We start from the raw sequence: 7,020 nt of genomic DNA on the forward strand, positions 1-7,020 counted from the left end.
CAACTCAAAGTATGTGTCTAAGATACATACTTTACGCATCGTAGTAGAAAAACTATTTTGTAAAACATACTTATATAAATGTTCAAATTTAAATTTATAGTAGTTTTCAACATTGAATAATAGGACTATAAAGTTGATGATTTCCATAACATTAGCGTGACTTTTCTGAGAAACATGCAATAAGAACATTTTCCGTGTAATTTTTGATTTTTTTAATCTTACACTAATGCAAAAAATCGCCATGCGACTTTATGTATGTTTTTCTTGTTTTCTCCGGAAGCAAGTTTTGAGTTACATATTAAACTGCTTCTAGGGTTACTGTTATCTGGGTATGGAGTTGGTCAACGATGTCAGAATATCGTATAGAATTTTGTTAGACCAAATTGAAGTCAAGTGATGTCATCCAGACTTCGTTGACTGAGTAGATTCGACTGTCATCTCCTTGGTTACCCATTATTCGAGGAATGAGCAAGCCTTGATGGCTCCCCTTTTTTTTCATTCTATTTACTTTTAAATATTCAATGGACAATTTTGATGTTCAGTTGAATATAAATGTTTATGATCTCTTTCATTTTGATGTCTGCTTTGGTAGGCAGTAAATGTTTCTTGGGAGTCCTCAAGGATCAATAGTTTGGTCTTGGCTCCTAATTGGATCTTAGATCGATGTTTCCTGCTAGAGAACTTCAGTCAAAAATCATCAAATAACTGTTTAATAGAGGATGAAAAGGGCAAATAGATGGTATGTGCTATCGAAGAGCATGGGTACATGATCAGATATAAGATTGTAATTTTAATATAGGTACAGAAGAATCTAAGCAAGGGACTTTTTGTACAGGATTTTTCTGCAAAAAGAGAAGTGGAAAAGTTCATATGAAACTTCGTAGTAACACAATTGGCAGTTAATTTTGAATGAAATTGCGTTTAAAATTTTACTAGGTTCATTGATACAGAAGCATTTTGTTTATTAGGTATCGAAACATGTTATTTCAATTGTGTTTTCTAGTTAACCATAACATTGAGTTACGTGATCATATTGTAACCATTAGTCAGGTCAAATTTAGTACTACCAATACTTAAGATTAAAATAATCTTAATATTTATATTATAGAATGTCTTTAAAATAATTTAGAGTATGATAAAAGCTTGTTATTGGATTCTTATACAAAGTTTTGAAATAATAAGTCTATCCTACCTGTTTGCAGAAATAATTTGCTTTGCTGCATTTAAAATAGCGTCAATAAAAGATTTTTTTTTCGTTTTGTTATGAAAATATGAATTTTATCACAATCTAATGAATGAAAATTCCTTCAGCTTTTAGTATAATTGAACCAGCTAGTAACAGTTTCTTTCACTTTGTATCATTTAATAATATGATAACATATTAATTTTTAAAAGGTTTTCAGAATTATTGAGACGTTTCGCTACTTTTTGAACACACTGTATATGTTATATAAAACTCGAAACTTTTGGTAAAATCAAATCTCAACAGAAAAAATTTTTCAATCATTGTGCGAGCATTGCGACAAATCGGGACTATAAGTAGGTTGTTCCAGTGATTGTGTGTCCAAGTCTCGTCTGTTGTGAATATTTAGAGCAATAAATTTTCTCTTTGCTCTTCATACCGCCGCAGGAGACGCGAGTAAACTTCCCACCGCGTGAATTTTTGCTCAAAATTCAGAAGTCTTGGCTGGTATTTTGCGGTAATCGAGCCGTTCATGAGTTATTTGCTAAATCGTACCTACGCTGATGCTCAATTTTTCTGCTATATCGCAAATAGTACCTCGTCAGTGACCCAACAGCGCTGACGTTCTCATCGGTAAAACTTGTAGGGTACTTTTCATATACCTGAGAAGATTTTACATTATCATTGATCAAAAAACAATTAATTATAACAGACACTAAAGTACACTAAAAAACGAGAACAAATTTTTCCCTCGTATATTGAATAAAAAAGGAGGATAAGGAGGAATTGATCAAGCGAATGAATATGAAAATATCATGACGAAATTTAAAAACTGTAAATAGAAAATATTGAAACTTATAAAATAGGAAATGAAAACTTCCAAATCTATATATCAGTTCATAAAATTATAATAAAGATACAATTATTTTTATGAATAACTGGGCTATTACAAGATACTTAACGAGTGTGTCTCTTTGTAGCGGCTGCTTACATTTATGCATAAATGTAAGATAAAACTGGCTCATAAATTACTTTGCAACTGCTACAAATTGTACAACTTTGTTATTATGTCACTTTAAATACAATAAGTTATAAATAAGAACTCTATTTGTATTTGAGCTCAAATATACAAACAGATTGATTGTAATATTAGTTATTGCGACTGAAATTTTATTGATTCTAAATCTTCATTCTCTCATTCGTGCAATTTAAATAAATAGAAACATTAGAAGTGAACAATTCAGAAATAGGTTAATGGGGTGAAGCAAATGACAGTCAAATTTACCAACTATGATCGGTTGCAAAAATACCACTTTCGAAGTGCACAAAAAATTCGTAGAAACCCCCTCGACGCAATGTTGCTGATTCCATATTTGAATATAAAGGAAAAAGAAAAATGAATTCCAAACGAGTTGTTGCCACGACTAGTGTTTCCGAAGAAAAAGATCCTTTAGATCCGTGTTTCCTAACGTGGCACCCACGACCCACAATTCGATTGTGAAGGAAGGCAAAAAAGTAAAACTCGACACGAGTTTAACCCTTTTCCTCTGGATCATATAAATACAATTATAGATTTCGTTGCCAAAATTGAAATAAAAAACTGAATCGTGAAGTTAACCTCTCTACAGAAGATGTAAGGCTCCGTGTCCAAATGTACAAAAAACCGTTACCAATTCGATCTCCATAATGTGGATTGAATGCTGTAAAGGATTTACTGGTAAAAAAAAACATCTGGATACAATGAAATGAGGAGACTTGAAGCTGAAGCTAACCAAATTGGAACCTAACTTAAATCTCTGCAGCAAGCATTAAGCACAAGGATCTCACTAAATATTTATATTATTTTAGTTATTGACCATTTACTTACTAGAGTTTCGATAAAAATGTCCTAGTGGTTTCTTCCTAAAATCTATCACTTTAGTTTCTCAATTGAACATTTCAATTTTTTCATATAAAAAATTATCTATTTGTTGCATAAGGTGCCAAAAGCGTTTTGGGGTAGGCCATGGCACAAAAAAGTATGAAAAACACTGCTTTAAATCGTGAAAAAGCTCTGAATAGGAAAAAATCCTGAAACTCATTTAGACATATATAAAGATGTCTTATATTAAATACGTTTAATGTACTATGCTTACGATGCCAAACATTTGAAGTTTGAAGACACAAAATCATAATATACATTCTTTAACACTGCCTTATTTATATATATATAATCGAAAAAAAAACAAAAATAGAAAACTATAAGGGTGTGGGGACAGAAAATTTGTACATTTTTATACAGCAAGTAAGCGTTGACTGAGAATCTTATTTGGCAGTAGTCAAATATCCTAAATAGAAACATTAAGTCTGTGTAAAAAGTATGGAAAATCTAATAGAAAAGGAAGAACCTAAAATAATTGTTTTGATGATTATAAAACAAAATCAAAATCTGAAGAAATCGTTCACGGTTAACCACTTTGTAAGAATGGGAATAGTCAAAGAATTGACGATATCTGCTCACGCAAAACAGGAAGTCAGTTTTCGAAAATTGGACAAAAAATTCAAAATCGATATGTAATATGTAAGCAACATTCTCAAGGAACACAATGTAGTTCAAAAATCAAGAAAATCGACACCCAAATATTCTGAGAAGCAAAAATCAAAGCTTAGAAGTCTCAGTGACAACGATATTTCGCTTACAAAAAGCATTATCGACGACGAGTCATATACTACTTTGGTATGGAGTGGAACGGCGAATAAAGACACAAAAAATTGAACTGATATGGCAACTGCTCATTATGCTAAGGTCGTTATTACAACTTGAGCAATTGGACGATTTTGGTGGAATTTAAAAAGAAACGTATATTCTGAAGGTTAGGAAACAGCTACATATGAAAAATAAGGAAAATTTTGAGTAAGCTCCGGCAAACGCCAGGTTCAGTATTTCATAATTTGATGCAACATTTAAAAACGAAAATGAGGAAAGCGAGACTGGGTGCTGCTTCATTTATATAAAATGTGTGTAATTTTAGTAACCATTGTTTCATTGAGTAAAGTGCAAATAATTAAATGAAAACATTTTGTTCGGATTTTTTGGTCATATATGAATGAAACTTAAATATTTTATAGCAGTAGTAGCAACTGAACGATTTCTATGAAATATTATATTAGGTGTGTATCAGATTATTGTCCAGGCTGGCAGTGTGACCTCTATCTTCAATCCTGAATAAATTATACATTGTCAAAATAATGGATCGTGAAATTTCAGGTCAAATGTTAGTACAGGCGTTTAATTTATGTGATATAATGCTTGTGAAACTTGTTTTTGCACGGCCTGACATCGTTGTTTTCCTCTTCAGTGGTGAAGTTACACTTTAATGGTAACTTGATATTGTCCAGGAAATATGTTTATATGAATCTGTTGCTATGGCTATACATTCTCACATTTCATCTCTTCTTATTTATTTATTAAATATTTTTGAAGCGTCGATTTTTTCTATTTTTTCTATGCTATTTTTTGTGATACTTTCAGTTATGCCATATTTTAAATTTAAGATGTATGAACTGCATTTCTTCGCAAGACTAATTTTCTATTAAAAAATTCAAATAACACGTCACTGGCCTCAGATATTTGTTAGCGCCATAGAATTTATTTAGACACGGTGTTCATATATACAGCTAACAGGCCGTACCAAATAATCAGTCGAAGAGGATGATCTCTCGGCCCGAGTAAATGGGATTTGTATGGTTTCTTTTGTTGTGTCAACCAAAATATTTTAAAATTAAAACAGCACACAACACACAATGCAGGTACCTACCCGAAAAAAAAAAATACAAAGATAATGATGGAACTAAAAGACGAACACCAAACAACGGATAATGAACTGTGACAAATGTATAATAAAATATGATCGAAAACTGTTCCTCAATGACAATTACTTAATTATTAATTTTTTTCAGTAATTTATTATGAAAATCATTGATAACATGACTATGATTTAGGACTACGAAAAAATTTCTTGACAATTTTGTTGTTATATTGCTTAGGATATCTTATTTTTTGGTGGGGTGCGAGGAGCGCACGTGCATCGAGCGCACAGGCACATTTAGAACACATACGCACAAGCATATGAATTTTTGAATAAATTATTATCATTAAGGCAAAACGAAAAACCATCAGCAACATCTAAGATTTTCCAAAATGAGCAAATGTTCAATATATTGAAGAAAAATTGATAGAAAAAAATTTTTTTCCACAAAAAAGCCTTTTAATTTAATTTTTAAGAATGTGTTAATAACTTATTTTGGTGAGCTCTGTACCAAATATAAGTACAGTATCCTGTGGTACATATCGCTGTTCCGGTAAAACTGCTAAAATTATAATTTTGCAAGAGAGATAAAAAGTTTTCAAACTATTTCTCAAATAGGGTACTCGCATTTTTCAATTGAGTATTTATTTTTTTGTTTATGAAATAATGTCAGAAAGTGAAATATTCAATTAAAAGTGGAGAACTATCTAAATATTTAATTTAAAACAGCAAAAATTTCAAATTTTTAACTACATATGATTCTCATTGGTTTTCAGTTGTTACGTCATAGATTTAATAAAAACATTGTTCAGAAAAATATGTGTTCCCAAGTATTTTTCTGTAATAAAGTTAAATTTTGAAAAAATTACATTTTTTTCCGAAACGGCAATATATTCTACAAATTAAGAGCGTCTGATGAATTTTACAGCGATGTGCAGGTTTGGTTTTTTTTAACTAAAGCTTTTGCCGAAACTTTGCAATTTAAACTTTGTGATGTCAAAGACGTGGGCCTCGACAATTTGTTATTACTAACAATTTTTATATAATTTGTAAAAAATATATATATATCTACGACCTATAGGAATGACCGACAAAGATAAAAGATTCTTTGTTAACTAGGTATCAAAAATGTAAATGCACAAAGCAATTTGTTGGTATCAATAAATCGGTTCATGACAGTGCTAAAGTTTTGAAGGTACCTAACCCAGAAACACAACAGTTGTCACCAACAAAACTGCTGATCTAGCTCTGAAATGCCATGGTGAATGGCAATCTAGCGTAACTGATGAAGGTTATGTAAATGATTCGATAAGTAAGAAGATAGGAATCTCTAAACATATTGTAGAAGCTGTAGGAACTTTTCATTTATCTTCCCCAAGCCAACCGCCGCCATTTTGTAAAAAAACTGTTAGTCTGATGCGCATAAAATTCAAAATTTCCTTTCAACTGAGGAAAATAAAATGATCAAAGACCGCTTGCAAGCATCAATTTATTTTCAAATCTGTAGTAACTAAAAATAAATATGAAGCGCGTTTTTCTGTGGTGGTTTATGTAGAATCTTCCATTTTCAACACTTTTTATAAAATATACTTCTACGAATACCTTTTATGTCTTTTGTTTTACTTATTCAAGCCCAGTAAAAATTATTTATTATCTCCTTTATAATTTTACTGGAATTGTGTGGAATAAATTCCTTTGAAAACAGTGTTATCGATTTTAATTGTAATATTTTCTACACATCGTGTTTCCAATATAAAGGTATAACAAAGAAGCCCAAGAGGGGACTTCCAAAGAAATACTTAAATCTAATATACCTTAAGGCGAAGCTCTTAAGGGTGCTGACCTACTCTTCGAAGTTCCATTACGAAAAATAATTATGTCTGTCACTACATACAAAGAGCCTCCCGACCTCGCTATTAAAACTAATTGACTTTTGACAAAAAATAGATCTCGGGAAGCCCCGCTAGCATACAACAACCCACTATTAATAAATTGTCAAGTCACGAAAAATAGTTATTATGTTTGTCGCGAAGCGATTGAGACCATTAA

The sequence above is a fragment of the Diorhabda carinulata genome, chromosome 1 (genome assembly GCF_026250575.1).
Source record: "Diorhabda carinulata isolate Delta chromosome 1, icDioCari1.1, whole genome shotgun sequence".
NCBI classification, from domain to species: Eukaryota; Metazoa; Arthropoda; class Insecta; order Coleoptera; family Chrysomelidae; genus Diorhabda; species Diorhabda carinulata.